The sequence below is a fragment of the Ochotona princeps genome, chromosome 6 (assembly GCF_030435755.1).
Source record: "Ochotona princeps isolate mOchPri1 chromosome 6, mOchPri1.hap1, whole genome shotgun sequence".
NCBI lineage: Eukaryota > Metazoa > Chordata > Mammalia > Lagomorpha > Ochotonidae > Ochotona > Ochotona princeps.
Genome location: NC_080837.1, coordinates 5,761,832 through 5,789,038, shown reverse-complemented (window position 1 = coordinate 5,789,038; position 27,207 = coordinate 5,761,832). Strand labels below are relative to the sequence as shown.

The window sequence follows — 27,207 nt, the reverse complement described above, 5'->3', positions numbered from 1 at the left end:
TCCCACGTGGCTCTGACCCGTGTGGCCGCGTCCCATGTGGCCACATCACATGCCCCTCTGTCCCATGTGGCTCTGTCCCATGTGGCTCTGTCCCTTGGGACCCTATCCCGTGTGGCCCTGTCCTGTGTCCCTCTGTCTCATGTGGACCTGTGTGACAAGCTACACCCTTTGCCCTGGGATCTGTGACAATGACACACATCCTTCCCCCAACACAGACTTTCCTGTGTCTTACATGTGTCTTGCCATGTTTAATTAAAACCAATCCTGGGAACCCTCATTCTGAGAAAAAAAAATGATGAGGATAATATCACCAAAATATAAATGCAAATATCTTTAATAAAAAAAGCAAGAATAGAATGGCATGTGAAAAAGAATATTATTCTTGACCAGATGAGTACATGAAAATAATTCAAGACTTCGCATTAGAAAAATATTAACTGAGTATTTTAATTGGATTTCTTAATGTGCATGATTTTAATGATGTCAAAAAATTTTTACTGCTATATAATAAGCTTTCGTGACAAGAAGAAGTAAACTAGGAATAAAATGAAATATTTTGATTTGGTAAAGAGACTATCCCTTTAAAAAAGACTCTCCTGGGATTGACGTAGTGTTATCATTAGCTAATTTTCCACATGTAAGTGCTGGCATCCCATATGGATGCCAATTCATGTCCAGCTGCTCCACTTCCCATTCAGCTCCCTGCTTGTGGCCTGGGAAAGCAGTGGAGGACGGCCCAAAGCCTTGGGACCCTGCACCCACATGGGAGGCTAGGCAGCAGCTCCTTGCTCTTGGCTTCAGATCGGCTCAGCTCAGCTCAGCTCAGCTCAGCTCTGACTGTTGTGGCCATATGGAGAGTGAACCAGCAGATGGAAGACCTCTCTTTCTGTCCCTCCTTCTTTCTCTATAAAAATCTACCTTTCAAATAAAAATTTTAAAATCTTTTTTAAAATTTTTTATTTATTGTTATTGAAAAGGCAGATACACAGAGAAGAGAAACAGAGAGGAAGATCTTCTATCTGCTGATTCACTCCCCAAGTGATCGCAACGGCCGGAGCTGAGCCAATCCAAAGCCAGGGGCCAGGAGCTTCACCTAGGTCTCCCACACAGGTACAGGGTCCCAAGGCTTTGCGCTGTCCTTGACTGCTGTCCCAGGCCACAAGCAGGGAGCTGGATGGGAAGTAGGGCTGCCGGGATTAGATCCAGCATCCATACGGGATCCTGGTGCGTTCAAGGTGAGAACTTTAGCCACTAGGCTAACACAACAGGCCCAAAAATATTTTTTAAAATCTGCTATAAGCACCTATTTACTAATATTAAATGGAAAGCTTTCCCTCTGAATTGGGAAACAAAGAAAGATTGTTATAGAAAAGAAACTGTCATTTTAATAGGTGGGATAATTACATGATAATCTACTGATAAAACAGAGATGAACAAACCCTCAGAATATAATGATCGATATACAAGATCCATTGCATTCCCTGTGTCAAAGCTATAGTTTGAAATGATCTGACTCCCAGATTCATGCAGGAACTTAAACCCTAAAGCTTTACAACAATGGGACTAAGGAAACAGAAACCTAATCCAGTGATAGCGCTTAGAGGTGTGAGCTTTGGGAAAGGACTAGACTGGGTTGAAGTGCCGGGCTGCAATCCCTAGGAGGGCATCCCGGCAGCTCCATAAGAAGAGACAAGTATATAGACAAACACAGGATGCCTCCCGCTCTGCAATGCCCTGGCCTCCTCGGAACCTGGCCAGCAAGAACACCACTCCCAGTCTCCAGCAGGGTGGCCTGCCCACCTGCGAACTCTGAGCCTTCAGAACCGCTGGCCAAAAGAACGCAGGCTTTGAGCAAAACTAAGTATTGTGTTCCAGTGATAATAAGCTAGCTAACATAGCGAATAACAAAACAAATTTTAATGAGTGTAGAAGAAAATCATCATCATCTTGGAGTACAAGAAAATTTCTTAGACATAACTCAGAACTATCAGAAAGTACTATCATAAGGAAAAACTGATTTTTCTTCAATAGAAGACGCTATTTAAAAAAAAGTAAAACAAAGTACAAATGAACAGGTGAGGTCAACAACACACAGGATAGACAATAACGTCAAAGACACCGAGCGTCTTGGATAATCAGAAAGGATATATACACCAAGATCTTCAGAAGTATAAAATAAATGTAACTATTGGTATGGTGGGGCATCAGGTTAAGCAGCTGCTTGCAAAGCTGGCACCCTAGGTTCCAGCTGCTCAGCTCCTCTCCAACTCCCTGCTGACATATCTGGGGAAGCAGAGGAGGAATTGGGTCTCGTCACACTCCTGGCTTTGGCTTGGCCCAACAATAGCTATTACAGACATCTGGGAAGTGAATCAGCAAAATGCAACATCACTCTCTCCCTACCCTTCTCTCTGTCATCCTGTCTTTCAAATAAATAAAGGCAAATCCTTAAAAAAGAGATAGATAAGCATAATATAATTATGAAGCTAGAGATGGTCTAAAATCATTGGAAGATATGACATATTTGTTATTTGGAATATTAAGCACAAGGATGTCAAATTTACCCCGAATGATCTGAATTTTCAATGCAAGGAAAACAAAAATATAAACAGGTTATTTTTTTATTAAATTTATTCATTAATTACATTGTGTTGTAATTTCATAGGAACTGGGATTCTCCCCACACTTCCCCACCCCCTCCCCCCATGGTGGGTTCCTCCACCTTGTAAAACAGGTTATTTTTATAGAACGAGCTGAGATTACGATTTAGAAGGCAATAAAAGAACTCATGATGGCCAAATCATTCTTAAAGAATGACAAAAAGGAAAATTTTGTCTGATTACATGTGAAGTGTTACTGTGAAGTAGTAATATTTGATTGTGAAATTAGCAGAGGGTTAGACAAAGAAAATCCAGCACAACAAAGAACCAGAACCTCATGTCTGTATAGCAGTGCTGGCCGTGCAGAGCTATGAGAGAAGATGGGTTTTCCCAACAGTGCTGGGAGGCAGACTGAGCCAGCATTACGGCAGAGCAGGGCAAGACACTGCCTGTAATGTCGGCATCCTATACAGGCACTGGTTGTTTTTCCAGATGCACCACTTCTGAAGCGGCAGAAGATGCTGCAAAGATCTGGACCCCTAACACCAGCTAGGAGACCCAGACGACGCTCCTGGCTTCTGGCTTCAGGAAGGTCCTGCACTGGCTGTTGTGGCCATTTGAAGAGTGTACTAACTGTTGGAAAATCTCTTTCTCTCCCTCTTTGTAATTTTGACTTTTAGAATATAAATAAATATTTTGAAATAGAAAATGCATTTTAGGAATAAAAACAGAAAATGGTCAGTCATTACCTTCAAAGATACTAGGTAACAACATCGTGAAGGCCTCACTGACTATCGTTTTGACAACTGCTTCCTTTAATCAGCTCTGGGGTTAGTCAACAGCTTCAACTGTGGCAACAACATCAGAGTTCCCTAACCAGTTATTTCACTTTGGTGTTATTTTTTTTTTTTACCTTTCTATTTTGAACTAATTTTAGACTTACCAAATGTTACAACAATAGAACAAAGAGTATATATGCTTAACATGCTTTCTATTATTTTAACACATGCAACCATTGTACAAAGATCAAGAATAGGAAATTAACATGAGCACACTATCATTAACTGAAATACAGGCTTCACTTGCGAGCATCATCAAGTTTCCTGCTTGATTTCTATTCCAGGAACCCACGCTGGATTCAGTTGTTATTTTCCCTTAGTCTTCCAGGCTAGCATTGTTCTGGAAATCCTTCTTCCAAGGGCAGCCTACATCGGGCTGCCTCATTGCCTCTAACATGTTTGTCTTCGTTTAGTTCTCCCTTTTAAAAACAGGGTTGTCTTTGTTTTCTACCAAAGAAATCTATCTCATACAGAAAAGGAAACAAATTCGCAACTTAAAACAAGTGATTCATTTATTTTTATTGAAAAGGCAGATTTACAGAGAAAAGGAGAGACAAAGATCTTCTGTTCGCTGGCTCACTCCCCAAGTGGGCCACAATGGCCAGAACTGAGCCGATTCAAAGAGCCAGGTGCCTCTTCTGAGTCTCCACATGGGTGCAGGGTCCCAAGGCTTTGGGTCATCCTCTGCTGCTTTCCCAGGTCACAAGCAGGGAGCTGGATGGGAAGTGGAGCAGCCGGGACACTAACCAGGACCCAAATAGAATCCCAGATGGGCAAGGATTTTAGTCACTGAGCCAAGACAGTGGGCCCAAAAATTAACAAGTTTTATATATATATATATATGTATGTATGTATATATATATATATATATATATATATAAAGCAAGATCAGTATTTCTCTTTGGCCCCCTATCTCATCTCTTACACAAACATGAATTTAAAATGGAATATATAGAGAGGGTATACCTAGGAGGCCGTTGAACTTGACTGGACAATAAGATGCTGGACTCTATGTTTGGTATACGCTTGCAATGGGGGAATCTCAACTGAACTTGAGCTGTGGTTATGCAACAAGGTGGAGGAATCCACCATGGTGGGAGGGTTTGGGGAGGGCGGGGGAGAACCCAAGTATCTATGTAACTGTGTCACATAATACAATATAATTAATGAAGTAAAATAATAAATAATTTAAAAAAATGGAATATATACCTAACTGTGAAAACTAGAATTATAAAGCCTCTGAAAGAATACATCAGACAGGCAGTTTCTTGTTCCTTCTGCTGCCCAGCTAGGTGGTTTGCATTTCTGGGACTGTAGAATCAAGCAGGGGGGCTGGGGCCAGCAGAGCAGGCCTGGTCACTTGTGCACATGCTTTGGTTCTGGGCAGGCAGGGGTGGAGGATAGGGAGAGGGAAAAGACGTAGGGCTCCAGACTGGCATGTTGACATGTTGTGTTGACGGACCAGGCTTGGGGACTAGTGCACATGCTGAGGCCAGGCTGGAACAGTGGCATGGGCCTGGGTACCCAGGTAAACACTTTGGTCCTGGACTGGTAGAGGGACAGGGGCCCAGGCCAGTACATGTGCTGGAGAGCTGATCTGAGGATCTATGTATGCACACTGAGGATCTGGGTAGGGGACAGGTCTCAAGCCCAACATTTCACCCTGCTGGGCAGGGCCAGGTCAAGCTATAGCAAAATGGTATGTGAGGGAACCAGGATGGGATGCAGGCCATGTCAAGCTAGGCTAAGCTATCACTCCTACTGGTTTGCAAGAAAGCCAGGGATAGGAGAAGGTTGGGCAGGCTAGGCTGCAGCACCCACCAGCAAGAGCTGGAACTTGGGGCGGGCCAGGTCGAGCCAGGCTGCTACACCAACCAGTAAATGCCAAGGTGAGGTAGGGCATGCCAGACTGGGCTATAGTAACCATCAGCACATATTAGACCCAGGGAAGACGGAAGGTTAATGGCTGGGAGGGAGGGAACCCAGTAGGGGGACAGTGAGGACTCCCCTGCTGGGTCAGTGGTCCACCTGGTGAGCATGAGAGCTGAGACTAGGAGCAGACCAGGTTGAGCAGGGAAATAAGGCCCTGGGTTAGGGGAGAGCCAGACTAGTGCATGCATGAGCCAGAGTTAAGTACAGGCTTGCCAGGCTGTGCCGCAGTACCAGCTGGCAAGTGCTGGCACTGGGGGCAAGTCCTGTCAGGCTAGACTGTAGTACCACCTGGAAAGTATAACACCTAGGCTGGGAGTGGGCCTGGTAGGGAAACTGTGGGCACCCCTCTGATGGGCTGCAGCTCCCACTGATGAGTATGAGAAGCAGGGCTGCTGGGGTAGGTCTGGTTGGACAGGTGGTAGCACACGCTGGCATGAGTGTGGGCTGGATAGCGGGGTCAGTTGTGCTGAGTTAGGCTGTACTACAAATGCCAAAAGTATGACAGACTAAACCAGACTGCTGCACATACCAAAATATGCAGAAGCAGCCAAGGCTGGGGACTATTGGGGGTCACTTTGACTAGGCTGCAATTTGCACTGGTGTATTTGAGGGCTGAGTGGGTAGGGTTGAGTTGAGCCACAGCATCCGTTGGTTTGTGCATGTGACTGGAGACAGAACTGACCTGATAACTGTGACCCAACAGTGCTAAAGTGGGTGACAGACTGAGCTGGACCCTGCATTGGCTGGCACACACAAATCAGGTCTGGGATCACCTCAGATGAGATTTCTTTGGGAATCCCCCTCCCCCAAAACTGGATCACTGGACTCACAACTCCAACCACAGGGAAAACCACAGGATCTGTGGTCTGACCATGGAGTGCATGCATCAGAAAGGGCCAACTCAGTCACTGAAGCCTGTGTAGTGGAGGCATGCCCAGATGCACATGGGGACATGACAGCTCACTGAGGCCTGCAGAGGATGTCTAGTACCATGGCACAGAATGGAGGGCAGAACAAATTGGACAGCTCTCCTGGCTAAGCTTTAACAGCAAGTAACTGGGTGAGTGCAGACTCTAAAGTGCATTTTGTCAGCCAACGGACCTTGGAAGGATTTCCTCAACATTGCAGCAATGAAATCAGCAGCATCTCAGAACTACCACAATCACTTAAGCAGTACCCTTGCAACATGCTTCACAATGGAGACCCTGAGACGACATAAAGTGGCGGTCCCACATCCCTGGGTACGGATGTGGTTAACACACTGAGTGCACCTCTTTCCCCTTCTCTCCCCTCTTCCTCATATACAGGAAAACGAAAAAGAAAATTGGAATCAACGGTCTCGTCTACTTCCCCCCATTCCTTGATCCACGGGGTCATGCATGCTTCTGAACTATGTAAACACCATCAAAATTAAATTAAAAATAAGAAAGAACATATCAGAAAATATCCTCATCACTCTGAAAGAAATTTCCTTAGGATACAAACAGTATTAACTATTAAAGAACAAAAATTAATTTGAATTTCACCAAAATGTTTAAGTTCTCCTCACAGATACAGTCTGGGGCACGGACATCTGGCACAACAGTTTAGACTCTCTTCGGGCTGCCCGAGTACGTATTTGAGCCTAGGTTCCAATCTGGGCTCTTCCACTTCCAGTTCAGCTTCTTACTAATGTTCACCCTGGGAGGTCGTGGCTCAAGAATGCGGGTCCTTGCTACACACATGGGAGACTTAGACGTGGCTCCAAGCTCCTGGGGCCATCTTGGCACAGCCCAGCCACCAGTCAATCAATGGAGTCAATCGATGAAGCTCAGAATGAATAAAGCTTTGACAAAGAACTGTCTCAAAAAATGACACTCTGCTCCACTCCCTCCCACCTCCTCCTCAAATAATTTTTATCCAAGAATGTTTACAACAGCTGTGTAATAGCCAGACTGCAAACGGTGCAGCAGTATGTCTCTAGGAGTTTGGATATGCACCAGTAGTAAGAATATGCGCACTATATTAATCACTCCTTGGAATGCTATTAGACAATTTAGAGATTCCATGTAAATAACACAAATGAATATTTAAAACATAATGTGTTTTTTCAGATTTATGTGTTTTTATTGGAAAGTCATATACAAAGAGGAGGAGAGACAGAGGAGAAAATCTTCCATCTGTTGATTCACTCCCCAAGTGGCCGCAACAGCCAAAGTTGAGCCAATCCGAAACCAGGAGCCAAGAGTTTTTTTCCCAGGTCTCCCATGTGGGCTCAGGGCATCGATATCAATTGCTTTTCCATGCCACAACAGGGAGCAGGATGGAAAGCAGAGCTACCGGGATACGAACCAACATCCATAAGAGATCCTGGAGCGTGCAAGGCAAGGACTTTAGTCACTAGGCTACTGTGCTGGGCCCTTAAAACAAAATGTCAGGAGCCTAGCACAATGGCTCAGTGGCTAAATCATCACCTTTCACATACCGCGATCCCACACGGATGCCAGTTCAAATCCTGGCTCTCCACTTCCCTTCCATCTCCCTGCTTGTGGCCTGTGAGAGCAGTCGAGGATGGTGCAAAGCCTTGGGATCCTGCATCCATGTGTGGCAGACCCGGAAGGAGCTGCTGGCTCCTGCCTTTGAATCGGCTCAGCTCTAGCCCTTGAGGTCACTTGGGCAGTGAACAAGCAGACAGAAGATCTTCCTGTCTCTCTTTCTCTCTGTAGATTTGCCTTTCTAATAAAAGTAAATAAATCTTTTTTAAAAATAAGGTTAAGCTAAAGTCATATATATGACAGAGCACAAACTGAATATTTCTTTTATATGGTATTCTAAACCAGGCAAGCTCAATAACGGTGATAGAAATACAAGAGTAGCTGCCTTCAGGGGCAGAGGATGGACTAGTAATACCTTCCCGGGAACTAAAGTCAGAGGAATGTTCCGTACTCTGACTGAAGTGGTGGCTACAAGTAATATAAAAAGGAACACATTTTGCCTCAAGGTACCTTTGATTTCTGGCCCAAGCTCCCAGAGCTCCTTTTAATTGAGTCTAAGTCCTTGGTCCTTTGGTCTTAGTCCTGGGTTCTTGATCCAGAGTACCTAAACCTCAGATGCTACAGAAGTTACAAGTGTCTTTTTCTATGCTACTATGGCAAAAGGAAGACTCTAGATAGCTTCAGGATGGGGGCTGGCCAATCACACAGGAGAGAGATGGGACCTTCAACCCCACCGGGGGCGGCAGAGATGCCTTTTAATCACAGACAGCCCATGATTGAATCATTCCTGTGATTGAGCCGATCATAACTATACTTTCATCAACCATGCCTTGCAATGGAACCTCCACTAACATGACAGCTTCTGGGCGGGTAAGTACCTGGGGCTGCTGGCAAGGGCACAGGAGCTCCGAGATCCTCCCCAACCTTGGTTAGGCAACTCTTCCACTTAGCTATTTCTCAACAAGCTCAGCTTTCTATAATAAACTGCTAATCATTAAGCGGATCATTTTTCTGAGTTCTAGGAGCCACTCTAGCAAATTCTCAAACCCAAGGCGGAGACCTGCCCCATCCACCTACCCCCACCCCACATGTGCCTCGCTCCCCCTCTCCCATTCCCGCAGCTACAATCAGTCAGACCGAGGTAAGTGCAGGAGTCCTGGGTTTTGACAGGCACCTGAAATGAAGGTTCCAGGCTTACTCTGGACAGTTGGTGGCAGAGTATGGAACACCCAGCTGGGTGTCCACAGAGAACAGGAAAACTGCTTGGTATGGACAACTCACACATCTGTGGGCAGAGCTCTATTTTCATTATGTGTGTATGTAAGAGAATGTTAATTATTCTTCAATACTGTGGGCATTAGAAGAGGGGAACCAGAGTTATCAAGAAATTCACACAAATGAATTAAGGATCCAACACATGGGAGTGAATGTTTAGCCTAGCAGTTAAGATACCCTTAGCCCTAATTTGAAAGCCCAGGTTCAAATTCCAGTTCTGGTTCCTGATTTCCAGCTTTTTATCAGTGCACATCCTGGGCAGCAACAGTGATGGCTCAAGGAACGGCGTTCTGGCCACCCACAAGGGGCACCTGGATTATACTGCCAGCTCCTGGATTCAGCTTCATCCCAACATCCACCCATCCTGGGCATGCTGATCAGTGGATGGGAGTTACCTGTATCTTGGTCTCCTTTGGTTGCACACACACTCTCTTCTCTCTCTCAAAAAGGTAAGTAGATAAAGTAAAACTCAACCTATTATTATTATACAACACCTAGTTGTGACTACTCATTACAGGGATAACACAGCTCAGAAGGTTGGCCTCAACCACAGCCCTTCACTACTGTGCCTCGTTTGGGCACAAAGTCCCAGGGAATCAGTAGGACCGCCCTGGCAAACAGGAACCCAGAGGTGAGCTTTTCAACACACCCACGCAACATGGTACGTGGACCTGTCTTTTCCAACTGCCTAAGAAGAGCTGTCTAAAATCCAGATTTACTTGTTTTAGCATCTGTGATATAAAGACAACATTTCTAAGCTATATACAAATGTACATTATATTTTGTGATGTAAGACAACATTTCCAACGCATATACATAAGATGAACTTTATCAGAGTAGAACCTGGTAATGGGGTATGTTTATCTTCAACTCCATTTCCAGAAGGTAGCAGCTACACAGGAAAAAAATATTTTCACAAGATCTCTTTAATATATGAAGTATTCAAAAAAATGAGGAAAAGTGAAATGTATATGTAAAAAATAAAATATATTTTAAAAGTGTTAGGTACAAAAAATGAAGAGGAAAGGGAAGTAGCAGAAATTAAGGGTCACATATCACTTTCATCAAGATAAAACATTGTAGTAGATTCTTTCTTCAAGATGCTAAAAATTTCTTGCTAGACCAGAGGAAGACACCTTAGAAAACGTCCCAAAAGAATGAGGGCAGGTGAGTGGCCTAGCAATTCATATGCTAGTTAAGACACTTGCATGCCACATCAGAGTAAGGCTCCAGGCATCTGGGAACTGAACCAGAGGGTGCAAACTCTGCACTTTCCTACCTTTACAAAAATTAAGTAAATACATACATACATGCATACTTAGATGCATTAGCAATTTTTTTTCAAAAAACAGGTAAGACACTTCAATTTTTTCCTCTGAAGCTCTTTACCATACTTTTGTATATATCTCTTATTATCTTAGGCTGCTTAATGTGTCATAGCATAAAGCAACAAAGAAGCAATTAACTTTTAATATAGTCTGCGATTCTCTGCATTGTTTACATTGTGGTTCAATTGAGTTGGCTGAATTTTGTGCTTAAGAATTCCAAGTACTCTTTTTCTTTTTTTTTCCCCTAGTTTCTTTTAAAATGTAATGATTTAAATCAACAACTACTTATAATTTGAAACTATCAAGATACATATGATGTGCTACTGTTTACTTATTTCTAAGGAAGAGACGGGCAGAGAAAGCCCAGTCATCATTAGTTCACTCCCCAAATATCTACAATGGCCGGAGTGAGCCAGGCTGAAGCTGCAAACAGAATTTAGTCTCCTACACTGACCAATTTCCTGAGCTGCCTCCCAGTGTCTGCATTAGCAGGGAGATGCAATTAGAAACTTGAGCTGGATAGTGAACCCAGGTATTCCAATGTGGGATACAAGTAGCTATTTGCTCATTCACAGCTAGGCTAAAATTATCCAGCCATAAACACTTCTATGTCTGATGAGGCAGTGAAACTAGCCAAAGATCAATCAAATGGTATCCCAGTCCCAGGCATGATTTTGAGATAAGACAGATAAGAATTCAAGTTATCTATTTTGACCAAATTTTCAGACTGTGTTAATTAGAATTAAAAGGAGACTATCAATTTGGATTGAACTCCTGCAATAGGATCTGACAGCCCCAGACCAAAATGGAGTCATTAATGTTAAGATTTCATGTTTAGAAACCAAACCAAACTATCTCATCTGACATACCAAGACATCAGGAGACAGACGGTGACTAGCGAGGTCCCTTTCTAAATCTTTAGATGAGATGCCTCAGTGGGAATTAGGCACAGATCAAGAGTGAAAATTAGCTCTGCTGTTTTTTTTTATTTCACATGGTTCCTCTACGTCCTCTTAGTCTTTCAATTAAAAAAAAGTAAACGAACAAAAAACCTATGGCTATACAATCAAAGCCAGAAGTCATTCATGACCTACATTAGACTGACATGATCTGTATGGGTTAATAATAGCGGCCACCATTTATTGTATACTCACAGGACGACCACATAAGGGGAGCTTCATGTACACTATACAAGCATGGACAAGGACCTTGCCAGTGGGGAATGACTGCACTTCACAGAGAAGAAAACCAAGTCGAAGGGAGAGCTCTAGGTTTTCCGAGGACATAGAGCTGAAGATATGCAGAAACAAGGTTGAACCCCAAGTCTGCCTTGCCTCAGATGCCACACGCTATCCACTCAAAACTGATCACAATAGAATCCCAAGAGCCTATGCACACAAGGCACCACGCGAGGGGCAGAGGAAATGGCAAACCCAAAAAGCGCCGAGGTACACCGTCTCGGCAATCAAGTCCTGACACGTTGACACTCAGCCCGGTTTCCTGCTAATGCGCATCCTCGGAGCCAGCAGACCAAGGCTCAAGCACTTGAATGCCCGCTTGCCGCACGGGAGACCTGGATGGAGTTGCAGCCTCCTGGCTTCAGCCTGGCCACGTCCTAGCTGCTGTTGTGGGCCTTTGGGAAGTGAATCAATGCACAAGGTTTGGGCACTTGCACTCCTCTCTCTCTCTGCTTCCTTTCCTCCCTCCTACGCTCTGCCTTTCAGACAAAATGAAAAGATTTTTTTAAGACCCTTGCAACACATCTCACAAATCTCCCATTTGGATGTGAACGTTGCTGGTCTCACTGTGGTAGCTTTTTTATTTGGGGGGCAGGCCTGAGTTGAGGATAAAAAAGAACAGCGAAATATCACCTACGGAGCTAAGAAGAATGTCAACCATGGAAACCAACGCATCTCAGCAACTCCCACATCACTTCTTGTCCAGTTAGAACAGAATATGCCAGCCTCTCTCAGATTATTTTTTTAAAGACTTTGGTTTTAGAACTTAGTATGAACAACAACAGCAACAAAAGTCCTTCAGATTAAAATTCTTTTCTAAGAAAAATATTTAGCCTATGACTTGCTGATATGTGAATAAGCAACGAATTTCAAGGAAAGACACCTTTTCTTGAAGAACAAATATACTTTTCCTAAAACTACACTCACTGAAATATGCCTATTTTCCTAAGCCCCATATTTTCCCTTGGATAGTGTTCAGGCTGTCTCTGTATGATATAAAAAGCTGGTACACATAGCTATCCCTACACTAATTAATTTTTAGAAAGGCAAAAATAAGACAGCAAAATCTCTAACCCTATGACTGAGTAAACAATAGGAATAAAACAATCTCCTGAAATGATGAAGAAAAACAGCAAAAATGACAACTTGAAGACAAAGCACATATTTGGATATAAAATATTCAGGGTAAAATGTCACTGTGGAAGTAACAAACATGTACTAGCAGTCAATGACGCGCAAGTGAAACATTATTCTCTGCAAAAGTCATGAATTTACATCGAATCTATTCAGCACACTAGCAATTTCTGAGGACTTTGGTTTGACTATAAAAATTGTTACGCATTTTTTAAACATTTTAAGATCTATTTATTTTTATTGGAAAGTCAGATATACAGAGAGGAGGAGAGACAGAGAGGAAGATCTTCCGTCCATTGATTCACTCCCCAAGTGACCATAATGGCTGATACTGAGCCAATCTAAAGCCAGGAGCCAGGAAGCCTCTTCCTGGTCTCCCACACGGGTGCAGGGTCCCAAGGCTTTGGGCTGTCCTTGACTGCTTTCCCAGGCCACAAGCAGAGAGCTGGGTGGGGAGAGGGGCAGTCGGGACACAAATCGGTGCCCATATGGGATCCCGGGGCACATGCAAAGTGAGGATTTAGTCACTAGGCTATTGTGCTGAGTCCAAGCATTTTCTTTTTTTACTACACAATTCAGCATGGGAAATAAATGTTCAGAAAGTATTCCCTACTTATTCTAAAAATTCAAGGTCTATACTCATTATTCCAAAAAGGAACCATGTAAATTGTGTGTCTTATATCCAAAAGATGCCTATTAATGGTAACACTCCACTACAACGCAATTTCCCATAAGTCGGTTATTGTAAAGTTTGAAAACATTTCCTGGGAGAGACTTGTGGTTCAGGGGGCTAACTCGCTGCTTGGGATGCTGGCACCCCACACTCAGTGCCTTGGGACGCAGCCACCTCCACCTGTGAGCCAGCTCCCTGCTAATACATCTGAGAAGTAGCAGATACACTTCAAGTACTTAAATCCCTGCCACCCAACTGGGAGACCTGAATGTCAGTCCCCATCCAAATACTTTTTAAGCCTAACAATTCTCATTCCCTAACTGCTGGCCTCTGAACTCAAAATCCCAGCGCAGTTCCAAATTGTAGGGCCTTCAAGAGAAAGCTATAGGCAAAGTAGCTACTGCCACGTCACAACTGTATGCACGTGCCAAGCTTCCACCTTCATGCTGAAGAACACCCATTTATCCTGTAGTTTCCTCCTAGAAAGAACATGAAGTTATGGATACACGACAACACTTCAAATTTCCTATCATTTCTCCTAACACTGCAGCCTTGGCTTGTAAACAGTCAACCTTCCAGGCAACAGCAGGCGCAGGCTAACCAAACACTTTGCTGTGCTAGAACAAGGGTGACAAATTCCCTCTTTCTTCATTCCGTCTGCAGCTAAGCAATTGTAAGTTGGGACTGATATTATCTTAAAATTATTTATGTATTTGAAAAGGCTATACAAAGGGCTGGGGGTGGTAACCTACTGGCTAAAGTCCTCACCTTGAATGAACCGAGATCCCATATGGGTGCCAGTTCTAATCCCGGTGGACCCACTTCCCATCCAGCTCCCTGCTTGTGACCTGGGAAAATAGTGGAGGATGGCCCAAAGCCTTGGGACCCTGCACCCTCATGGGAGACCCGGAAGAAGCTCCTGGCTCCTGGCTTTGGATTGAATCAGCTCTGGCCTTTGCAGCCACCTAGGGAGTGAATCAGTGGATGGAAGATCTTCCTCTCTATCTATCCTCCTCTCTGTATATCTGACTTTTCAATAAAAACAAATAAATCCTTAAAAAAAGCTATACAAAGAGAGGGAGAGACACACAAAGATCTTCCATCTGCTGATGCACTCCCTAAATGGCTGGAAGAGCTGGCGTTGGGCCAGGCAGAAGCCAGGAGCTTCTTCCAGATCTCCCATGTGAGTGCAGGGACCCCAGGACTCGGGCCATCTTCTGCTACTTTTTCCAGGCCATTAGCAGGAAGCTGGATCAGAAATGGAGCAGCTGGGGTATGAACCCCTATGGACTGCTTTACCTGATCGGCCACAACACCGGCTCCGGAACTGCTACTGGACATCATGTCTCTTTTGATCCTTCTCCTCCAAGGTCCTAGGTGTGCTGGAATCCCGTGTTCAGCCTAGTAGGTCTCATGTCATGACTGCAATATGGCTGCTGCAGCTCCAGAGTGTGTTTGCACTAGAAAGCACACCCACAGACAAGCCATGCACGTCCTGGTAGGACAGCAAAAGCCCTTCCTGAGCACAGCCAACTTGGCCTGCGCAGTCACTGGTGAAAGCAAATCAGTTGGTGGTTACCTGCCCTGAAAAACAAGGCTACACAATGAGAGGTGGGGGTCAAGAGAGCCACAGAGAGCACAGAGAGGGATGGTTTTAAGAAACAACCTCTCTCTGCTGAGACGTCCCAGACTGTAGCCAGGGTGCGTGCAGGGTGCTCCTCAGGCAATGTTTCAGAGATCGGGCTCAGGAGGAGTGCGCCCTAGTAAGCCCTGAACTCAGCGCCCTGCAGCAACCAGGCTTCCCCCCACCCCCCGCCTCTCCCCTGCCTGCGTTATGAATCCAGAGACCCACATCCCCATGTTGACCAATCACTGCTATATGGCAGCAGAGGCCCCTCCATCCCAGAGGGGAAAATGGGGGTGGCATATGGGGAGGAGCAGGGTAACTATTTGTAACTTAAAGACTGACTGAACATGCCAAAGGCAGCTGTTTTTGATGAAATCCTTGAGGAATTTCTCAAATAAATATTGTGGAGAAAACAAAATATATATCCAAGGTACCTCTCTGTTCACCAGAAAAAAAATCTCTCAATTATAATTTGGTTTCCCACCTAGATCTACCACCTGGAAGAAAATACCCTGCTCAACCTGGAATAACCAGTTTATGTGACAATCCTTTCGAAAAACAAAAGGTCATTTTTATTTGAAAGGCATATTTTATAAACAGAGGAGAAACAGAGAGAGAGATCTCCCATCCATTGGTTCACTCCCAAAATGGCCACAACTGAGCCCATCTGAAGCCAGGAGCTTCTTCTGGGTCTCTCATGTGGGTGCAGAGACCCACGCACTTGAGCCATCCTCCACTGTTTTCCCAGGCCATAAGCAGGCAGCTGGATCAGAAGTGGAGCAACCGAAACACAAACTGGCGCCCAAAGTATATGCCAGCACCACAGGCAGAGGAATAGCTTGCTATACCACTGTGCTGGCCCCTATGTGACACTTTCATCTCATTGTCAGTTGATAAACTGGCACCTTGGCCTTACATTTTAGGTGTGTAGGCTTGTTAGCCTAATTTTATCTTCTTTGGGATACCACTAACCAAATCAGGTTTCTAAAACACCAGAGCTCCGAGGAAGCTTGGCAAATTCAATAAGGTTATACCACATGCTGTGTTTTTTTCTCCTAGCAACAGCCCTTCACATCACTGAGTGTATTGGAACAAATGACTTTTTTGTTCAAATACTTACAAAAGCAATAAATCAATTTTCATTCTGGGTAGCAGGTCACAAAAGCCACTTTCTTTCACATAAATTATGACATCTATAAATACACTTAAGTCACCAACCATTCAATGTGTCATAGTTTCCAAGCAACTATCAACTCACTTTTTATATATAATCTGTATTGTATAAATATACAGCATACAGAACCCAGGCTCTGCAGCCGGAGGCTACAGTGCAAACTCTAGTTCCATACTGTTAATGGATGTGAGTAAAAGTCATGGTGCCTGGGGTGGTGCTGTGGGGTAGTGGTTAGGGCCACCGCCTGCATTGCTGGTACAGCATGTGAACACTGGTTCACTTCCCAGCTGGTCCATTTCCAATCTAGCTCTCTTCCAATATGCCTGGGAAAGCAGCAGATAATGAACCCGGTGCTTGGTAGTTGGGCTCCTGCAACCCCCATGAGAGACCTACAGAAAGTTCCTGGCTTTGGTCAGCCCCAACCCCTGGCTATTACAGCCATTTGAGGAAGCAGTCAGTGGATAAAAGAGTATCTCTTTCTGATGCTTCCTTGCCCTGTCATCAAATAAATGGGTAAATACTTCTAAAAATGATTATGAACAGGGCTACAATACCTGCTGACTTCATGTGAGCTGGATCAGGGGAAAGCCAGGCTGGACTGACTATTTCTACTGGTAAATGCATAAGCCAGAGTGGATGTGGGTTGGTTGGGCTTTGCTGCAGCATCAGCTGGCAGATGCTAGCGTGGGGGGGCAAATTCTGTTAACCTAAACTGCAGAACCACCTGGAAAGTGCAGGATCCAGGAGTGGGAGTGGGCCCAGTAGGGAAACAGTGGGCATCTCCCTCTTGGGTTGCCACTCCAACTGGTGAGAATGAGAACCAGGACTGTGGCAGGCATGGCTAGACAGGGAGTAGCACCTGCCAGCACCAGTGTGGACTGGATAGTGGGGCTGGTTGGGTTGAACTAGGCTTCAATGCCCATTGACATGCATGAGAGCTGAATGGTATGTGGGACAGACTGGACCATTCTGCTGTACATACAAGCAAGCACAGGAACCAGGGCAGGGGGCAGACCTGGTGGGGGTTGTTCTGGGTTGCTAAAACTAGCCTGAAGCTCCCACTGGTTTACGTGGGCAAGTGTGAGGTAGGAAGTACCAGGCTGGACTACATCACCCATTGGTTTGCATAGAAGACAGAGCTGGAGACAGAACTGACCCAGCAATTGCAACCAGGTGTATAGGCTGATTGGGGCAACAGACTGCTGGGCCCTGTACAGGCAAGCACTCTCAAGAATCAGGTCTGGGATCACCTCAGATGAGGTTTCTTTGGTGATCCCGCAACTGAACCACTGGACTCAGAACTCCAACCATGAAGAGAATTGCTGGTTCCATGGTCTGACCGTGGAGTGCATGTGTCAGAGCTGGGCCTGCTCAGTGGCTCAGACGAAGCAGTGGACGGTATATCCAAATGCACGTGGAGGATATGGCAGTACACTGAGGCCTGCAGAGGAACATCTGGAACCATAACAAAAGATGGAGGACAGAAAAAAACGGATCAACTACCCCGGCCAAGTGTTGGCAGTGAAAATCTGGTCAACAGAGACTCTAAGGTGGACTATGTCAGCCAGTGGATTCTGGAGAGATTTCACCGTGCTTGGAGTGGCGAGATCAGCAGCAATCCAGAACTGTTGAACCCTTAAAACCTCGGCGCATGCTCCATATCGGGGACCCTGCGGTGGGTGGGAGGCTGGGTGTGGCTTCTCCCTTTATCTCCCCCCTCCCCCCAGACACAGGAAGGAAAAAAGAGAATGTGGAAACAATGGTCTTACCCACTTTCCTCTAGCGCCTGACCGTCCACACTCTAATCGGCTATGTAAAAATCATCAAAAAAAAAAAAGAGTCACAGTTTTAAGGCTGGCTGGTGAATAACTCAAAAATCTTCGACGGAACTGCCACGTGGGTCACTGCTGCCACGAGTGGTCCTGAATGATGCATGCCTCCCTCAAGATGCCGCAGCTCTGTGGCCAGGACCCGGGTTTCCAACAGACTCAGAGCCTAGACACTTAGTCTATGATAAATGCTCCAGTGGTTGTGTCCCTAAGCATAGTCCTGGGAAAGCTCCTGAAATAGGGGCTTCCATCAGTGAAGTAGCTGGATAACCATCCACACGTGAGTGCCCTGCCCAGGCCTGCAGTAATGACACCCCATTCTTTTCCATTCACATAACTGCCACTTCTTGCTATCTCCTTGCTTGTGGACAAGCACCACTGTAATGATCGTGGTTGTTGTCTAACGTGTGTCCTGGGCTCAACTTCACAATTCAAGCCTGCTTTCCCTTTGGCCTCTGACTCACCGCATCTTCCAGCACTCACCACGTACCCAACTCTTCTGTGCCACTCCTCCCCCTGCCCTACCCCTCAACCAATTCTAACACAAAGTCCAATTCTCTGAGAACAGACTCTCAAACTTATTTTTCACTTCTCTGAAGCTCACTCTAACACACAGTTGGCTCTCCTGGAAGACCACTTCGCCCCTGCTTTCTCTGACTCAATGGAAAGGAGCGAGGAGCAACGGCCTCGTCTTTACTCCCAACTGTGACTGGCAGGTTCTCACCCTGTGCTCCTCTTCTCATGATTGTGAAATATCCCCACACTGCAGACAACTGCCCTCAACAATCCTACCTCAACAGCTCTTTTCCCCTCCCATCCTCCTTTCCAGTCTTGGGAGAGCTGATTTACCAAGAGTCCACACCCAGTTTCTGCCAATGATACCAAATATGGAATGGGTGGGAATTACCTGATCCAGCAACATTAAATACAATCAATGCTAATCACCTGGCCAACAGAGGGATAAACAGAATAAAACACAGGACTGGTTCTATACTCATAAAATAACGACAGCTTTCTGAGTCACTTTAAAAGTTCTGTAAGTTTAAATAGTTGACCAACAGAAATGTAGCATTTGAGGGCCCGGCGGCATGGCCTAGCAGCTAAAAGCCTCGCCTTGAACGCACCAGGATCCCATATGGGCGCCAGTTCTAATCCCGGTGGCCCTGCTTCTCATCCAGCTCCCTGCTTGTGGCCTGGGAAAGCAGTAGAGGACGACCCAAAGCGTTGGGACCCTGCACCCATGTGGGAGACCTAGAAGCAGTTCCGGGATCCTGGCTTCGGATCGGCGTAGCACCAGCCATTGTGGTCACTTGGGGAGTGAATCATCAGACAGAAGATCTTCTTCTCTGTCTCTCCTCCTCTCTGTATATCTGACTTTCCAATAAAAATAAATATTTAAAAAAAGAAGAAGAACTGTATCATTCTAGCCACAGGCTTAGACATCAATCACCATCGGCTTCTCAGAATAAACCTTAACGTCTCAGGGTTAGAAGGCTGGACGATGAGTAAGATAAGCTATTCTGGGCAAACAATTGCTACTGAGAAGGCCTTCCAGAAAAATGCAGCCCAGTCACTCCCCAGATTAACTATTCCAAGTTTAAACACTGTTCATTTCAAACTTTTTTTTCTAATCTAAAGTTTTCCTACTGCATTCCACCCCCTCCCAGAGATCCGTCCAGAGACTGGAAAAGAGCAGGTACCACCCTCAGCATGCTGCAGCTCAACACCCTAACAAGCAGGTTGTCATCCCTAAGCCTCCCATCTTCAAGGCTCACTGGCTGGAACTCTCCTTTAGAGCTCTACCCGCCCCCTGCTTTAACTATTCTTACATCACACAGGCCAGACTTAGATTTTAAAAGCTCACAAAACTTAGCATTCTTAATTTTTATTTTAAGATTTATTTTATTTTTATTGGAAGGTCAGATACAGAGAGGAAGATCTTTCATTCGCCAAATCACCCCCAGTCGGCCACAACGGCCAGAGCTGAACCGGTCTGAAGCCAAGAGCCCAGAACCTCTTCTGGATCTCCCATGCAGATGTAGGGTCCCAAGGCCTTGGGCCATCCTCAACTGCTTTCCCAGGCCACAAGCAGGGAGCTGGATAGTAAGCAGGGCTGCTGGGATTAGAACCGACACCCATACAGGATCCCAGCGAATGCAAGGCGAGGCCTTTAGCTGCTAGGCCATGGCGCTGGGCCCCTTAATTTTTTAAAAATCAATACCATATAATCAAACATAGCTCTGCATATATGGCGCCTCTCAAATATTGAAATTTGGAGGAAAAGTCAAGAGTTTTCCATATAGCAAAGATCAATAGTATTGGTTCATTGTCACAGAAGGACTGTTACATTATTCAAAAAGCATGAAAAACAATAATGATTTACATGATTGGTCCATGGATGAAAGTGTTTTCTTCTAGACTGACGTTGGACAGGAACCTGCTGGGTTTTGGGGGTTCACCTCTGTTTTTTCTACTTTCATGGAAAATGCGGCCATCTTTAGAAGGGAAAAAAAACCTTAAAATTTTAGTGAAACATGAAGAGAAGGAAAGAAAAACATAGTCACAAATTTTAGCTGGACTTTCTGCCTCCTACCCAGTGAGAAAAGAAAGGATTCCATGGCAGGAAGCAAAAACTACATTTTGCTAACATCTTGACTTTCTCCTCTTTCTTCTGCCTTTTGCTTTGAGAAAACCCCGGATTTGGTGCAGCAGTTAAACTGCCACCTGGGACACTTGCATCTCACAATCAAGTGCCTGGGTTCGAGTCCTGGCTCTGCTCCCCATCCAGCCTTCTGGCTAACATTCACTCTGAGATGCAGCAGTGATGGGTCCCTGCACCCACGCAGGAGATCCTGCCTGGCCCCTCCCCAGCTGGTAAGGACATCTGGGCCATGAACTAGCAGATGTGAGATCTGTCTCTCCACTTCTCAGTTAGATTTAAAATTCTAATTTTTCAGATATAAGACTAGAAACTGAGTTGATAGAGAAACAGAATTTTATTAAGAGTATTGACTAGGGCCCAGCACGGTAGCCGAGCAGCTGAAGTTCTCATCTTGAACACGCCAGAATCCTGTACGGGCACTGGTTCGTGTCCCAGCTGCTCCGTTTTCCATCCAGCTCCCTGCTTGTGACCTGGGAAAGCAGTCAAGGACGGCCCAAAGCTTTGGGACCCTGCACCCTCATGAGAGACCCGGAATAGGCTCCAGGGTCCTGGCTTCAAATAGTAACAGTTTAAGCTGTTGCAGCTGCTTAGGGAATGAACCAGTGGATGGAAGATCTTCCTCTCTGTCTCTCCTCCTCTCTGTATATCTGACTTTCCAATAAAAATAAATCTTTAAAAAAAGGTGTGTTGGATGAGGAGAGGGAAACCAACAGGGGTTTAGGGGAAGAACAAGGACTCTATTTCTTACACTGTGAATGCTTCTCTTTATGTAAAGGCTCCCCTAAGAATTATACGTGCAATATCAAAGAGGGAGGTTTAAGGAAGACAATCGCTCTAATTACATGCTAGCTTTGAAGGAGACAGGGAAAAGCTGGTCTCCCACTTCTGAAGCTCACTTTCCCAGTGTACTTTATTTGACACTGGGTCACGTGGCCCATGGCCATCAGCTCCCCTGCGAAGTGGTTGCTTGGATCTGTGAGCCCCATGGCCGGCAGGGGGTGAGGGGGTATGGGGGCTAATTTGGCATGGCCCTGGTCGCCTGGCTCAGGTCCTTGAGCCCACCTTGGAGAACTGGTCCTCCTCAGTGTAAAGGATGGAGTGCTAGACGGCAGACCATGGTACATGTGGAGGACACGGCAGCTCACTGGGACTTGCAGAAGACATCTGGTACCATAGCAGAAAATGGAGAACAAGACATATGGACAACTACCCCAGCCAAATGATGCCAGCCAATATCTGGGTGATTGGAGACTATAAGGTCAATGGTGCCAGCCAATGGAAATTGGCAGGGTTTCCTCATTCATAGATTAGCGAGATCAACAGCATTTCAAAACTATGGCATCCACCTAGGCAGACCCTTCGGAACATGTGCCATTGTGACCCTGGGTTGACACTGAGTGGTCTTTCCCCCATCCTTGGATATAGGCATGCTTCGGAGGCTGGGTGTGGTCTATCCCCCTATCTCACCCCTCCCCCAAGAAAAAGGGAAGAAGAAATAGAAAGCTTGGAAACAATGATCACACCCACTTCTCCCTAATTCTAAATGCTTCCCACTCTGATCAACTAGGCTAACATCAACTAAAATTTTTTAAAAAGAGAAAAAAAAAATTTTTTTTTAATTAAAAAAAATAATAATAAAAAGATTTGGGCCCAGCACAGTGACCTAGTGGCTAAATTCCTCACCTTGAACGTACCAGGATCCCATATGGGCGCCGGTTCTAATCCCGGCAGCTCCACTTCCCATCCAGCTCCCTGCTTGTAGCCTGGGAAAGCAGTCAAGGACGGCCCAATGCACTGGGACACTGCACCCGCGTGGGAGATCCGGAAGAAGCTCCAAGCTCCTGATTCGGATTGGCATAGCACCGGCTGCTGCAGTCACTTGGGGAGTGAATCATTGGGCAGAAGATCTTCCTCTCTGTCTCTCCTCCTCTCTGTATATCTGACTTTCCGATAAAAATAAATCTTAAAAAAAAAAAGATTCAAAGCAATGCTTCAGAACATAGGAGTACTGCTATAAATGTTCCTATTAAGCCAATTGTTGAAATGCAACAACTTTTTTGTTGTTGTTGTTGACAGTTTTTTTTCTTTTCAGGAGTCCCACAAACAGTAAACATGAAAAGTTTAAGAACACCATCTTTTTTATTTTTTTTTTTTGCAACTGCAAAGCCATCAAAAATTTATCAACCTTAAGTCTTATCGACCATGATGGTTGACTTATGGTCTGGCTAGACAAGTACAAAATCTGAGTTTCTTTTTTACAAAAAAAAATATAATTGTGAAACCAAACAACTGAGAAAACTACGAGATGGAGTAAGTTCAAGACTGTCTAAATCAGAGACAACCAATTACTCGCCTTAGTCACAGTTCACGAATGAGTCAGAGGGCTTCCCCCACCCTGGGATGATGCCGCGAAACCATGTAGGCCCAACTCCGGCTAAACATACAGGCCTGGGTGGCAGCTGGCCTTAGATCACCCAGGCTTGAGCCGCGGTTCCTGCACTTACTAAGCTGTATGAAGTTGAGCTGCTAGCTGAATCCCTCTGGTTCTTTCACCCAGGTGATTGATAATCATTCCAAAAGAACAATTCACAGAGAAGCTAAAATCTGCACTTCTCAATTCTCCAGGTTTGCAATGGCTTTCACTCTCAATTCTCACCTCCAGAAACTCTTCAGTGGTCCTGGAGTGAAACCGATGATGTCACTCGGCTGTTTTTCCATCACTGCTCATGAAAGCAGCCAGTGCTTCCATGCAAAGAATTCACCCAGAGATGACTGTCTGAACTGCCCTGCAATGTCTTGGATTACCCTGCAGCTCTGGGGAACTCACATGGATATACCCAGCAGCCAAGTCCCTGCCGACAGGAGGCCAAGTTGCAACCATTTACCCTGCGCATTCGAGGCTAAACAAAAGCTGCTGATCTGAAATTTACATGGGTAAAACTTACTGAACACTGAGAACTTAAGCCCACAAGAGACTGTTCAGAAAGTAATATTTTCACGTCCAACTCTGTCTAGACTTACCGACATATGAAAACTACCGGTACTAAGAGGCAGGCAGACTTTCAGAGGGCTCATTTCAGTTCAGATTCTTTTATATACTAAGGGTCATCATGGCCTATACCCAAGGTGACCACAGTAAAGTCCCGTTCTGGGTTTGCCGCTGCTCAAAGAGAAACGTGCCCTTAAACAATGCCATCATTAAAGGTGGCCATGTCGCACCAACAGCTATAGTTACCTCAGTCAAGAGAACGCCTGTTAACCATTCACGTTCATGGAGGGCCTCCTGAGTGTACAGTACTGCGCCATGCATTGTAGCCTCACAGCCGGCATGCACACGAAGACTGCTAACGACAAGTGACTTATCTTTGCTCATGAAGGCTTCTGCAACTGGATTTTCTTTCTAAATCTCTGTCAGCGCTAACTGTGGGAGCGTTAACTTTGAAAGCAATACCATAGAAAGTCACATCTACTCCAGCTCTCAAGCTTCCCACCGACTCAGCATGGCTTTCCCTCTGTGCATTCTAAATAAGTAAGGCTGTGTTATAAACCAAGGTGGGGAAGAGCTCTGAAAACATTAACACGTATGTAAACAGGAACACTTTTACAGACACTGGGTATTACTCCAATTTTCACAAGTCAGGTGGCAGCAGCTTTGTGTGTTCTCTTTAGGAAGCAGCTGCCTCAGACAGCATTAGTTCTAACGCTGATATTCATCTTTTTCCAACGGTCACGGGACCGACACAATCTCCAATCTGCCTCCCATCGGCCTGCGGCTGCATGTATGGACACATCCTTCCCTTCATAGTAACTGTCCTCCATTCCTGCTTGTGTTCCTGTCGTAATGGCGCTCCTTCCCTGACAAAATCCACACACCTCCCCTTGTTTGTCACCTGCAGGCTACAGAAGCAGCACCTGTGCTATCCATAACTCCAGGGTCCCCTCCGAAACCTCTCCTTGTAATAAGAACCATCCCAGGTGGTTCTTAAAAATAAAACCACAACTTGATCGCCTGGGAAGTTAAGATTTCAGGGCATTGGAGAGAAGAGTTCAAGAATCTGATTTTAAACCAGTGCTCCCAGGCGAGGTACACAAGCATGTGGTTATGCAACAAGGTGGAGGAATCCACCATGGGGGGAGGGTTTGGGGAGGGGTGGGGGGAATCCCAGTACCTAGAAAACTGTGTCACATAATGCAATGTAATTAATAAAAATAAATAAATAAATAAAAACTGTACTTTAAATAAAAAAAAAAGAAGGCTCCAAGCGAGAGGTAAGCCTGCGACAGGTCATGATAGTTGCTGTGAAGTGACCAGCCTTAAGGGCACATCCTTCTCCAGCTGTTAGGCCTTGGGATATTTGGAGAGGGCATTTTTATCTACACCTCTGAAGTTTTCAGCTTCAACCATGAAGATATGTCCCACAGGAGGAAGATTTCAGTCCTAATTGCTGTAACATAGGACGCCACCAGGGTGTAGCATCGAGCTGACAAATTATCCTTGTCTTCACAGCACAGCATGGACGGGAGGTAACAATTTCCATGAATTCCGATTACCCAAAAGAGAAAATAAGCCACACGCTTAAAATAAGTACACAGAATATATTACCACGTGATCACAAAGACTTCTCTCCAGAGGGTCTCTTATACACAGCCATCAGAGAAAGTAGTGTGGGCCTTGGTAGCCTGCAACCATGTGGGAGACCTGGAGGAGGTTCCTGGCTCCTGGCTTCAGATCAGCTCAGAACCGGCAGTTGGTGGCTACTTGGGGAGTGAATCATCACACAGAGGATCTTCTTTTCTCTCTCTCTTCTTCTCTGTATGTCTGACTTTGCAATAAAAATAAATAAATATTAAATAAATCTTTTTAAAAAAAACCTGCTCCAAACCCAGCAGTTCATGTACAGCCGGTTCATGTACTGGCTGCTCCACTTTGGATCCAGCTCCCTGCTTACAGCCTATGAGAGCAGTGGAGGACCGCCTGAGTCCTCGGGCCTCTTCACCCATGTGGGAGACCCAGAAGACAATCTTGGATCCTGACTTAGGGTTGGCTCAGCTCTGGCCGCTGCGGCCATTTGGGGGGGATGAACCAGCGGATGGAAGACTTTCCTAACTCTGTTTTTCTCTCTTGGTAAAATCAGCCTTTCCAATAAAAATAACTTTTTAAAAAGCCTATAGAAAAAAACTGCATTATGAAAAAGCTAGCACGGATGTCATGTCTGCACCAAAAGAAACCTACCATTTAATTATATGTTGCCATCAGCATTCAAAACGCTCTCATCTCTCGCACGCATGCTGTTACTTCCGCCCCTTTTTCTGCTTCCCATTCAGTCAGGCTGTTCTACTCCAGCTTCCTAAACATGCCCGTCTTCCACTACTACATTATTCAATGCTTTTCAACGTGATCTCTAGCAACATCTACTCTTATCCACAAAAAATAATGGGTCATCTGTCATCAGGAACAACTGAACTAACTTCTTCAGTATCAATGACACGAGCGTTCTTGAAAAAGTCCGTGGAACATAGAATGAAAAGTTTACTTTCGCGCAAAACTATTTTGAAATTTGTGCATAATTTTTTTCCCTCTGCCACAACACGCGTTTCTCACATGGGTTTACTAGAATCAGAATTTTAAAAGGAAATTTTAAGTTCCAGTTTCCAAAAATTGGTGTCCAAATACACACGTATACAAGCATAGCTAACTCATTTCTGATTGCAAATTCATTTTAGGGCACTTCCGTTTGCCCAGGTTAAATGATTAGTCATACTTGGACAAATCTAAATGCACGGGTACTTAAAAAAAAAACATTTTATTTGTTTTCATTGGAAAGTCAAATTTACACAGAGAAGGAGAGTCGGAGAGAAAATTCTTCCACCTGCTGGTTCACTCCCCAAGTGGCTGCAAGGGCCAGAGCTGAGCTGATCCAAAGCAAGGAGCCAGGAGCTTCTTTCAGGTCTTCCACATGGGTGCAGGATCCCAAGGCTTTGAGCCATCCTTGACTGCTTTCCCAGGCCACAAGCAGGGAGCTGGATGGGAAGTGGAGCTGCCGGGATTAGAACCGGCGCCCATATGGGCGTTTTCCCAGCACAGCAAAGACCAGAGGTGTCTAACAATTTCCATGAATTCTGGTTACCCAAAAGAGAAAATAAACAACACGCTAAAAACCAGCACACATAATATATTACCATGTGATCGCAAAGACTCCTCTCCAGAGGGTCTCTTATACACAGCCGTCAGAGAAACAAAGTAGTTTGGGAATCGATGTGCCCCCCCCCCAAAAAAAATCAGAACACAGATATTTTAGGTGAACTAGCGTGGTCTCCCAACTCATCTCTTTCTGCAAGTTTCAAAACACTTGTCCTATTCCGTTCAATGGTATTGTAACTGGAAGCTTTCTTAGTGATTTTTTAATTCAATCTTGTGCAGT

General features: G+C 45.1%; 1 protein-coding gene across 1 annotated transcript in view; it reads right to left on the bottom strand.

Moving 5' to 3' along the window:
- The window catches only part of NRG4 (neuregulin 4), a 163,383-nt gene that overhangs the window by 75,209 nt on the left and 60,967 nt on the right, over positions 1–27,207 (bottom strand). The gene's annotated exons all lie outside the window — the stretch shown is intronic.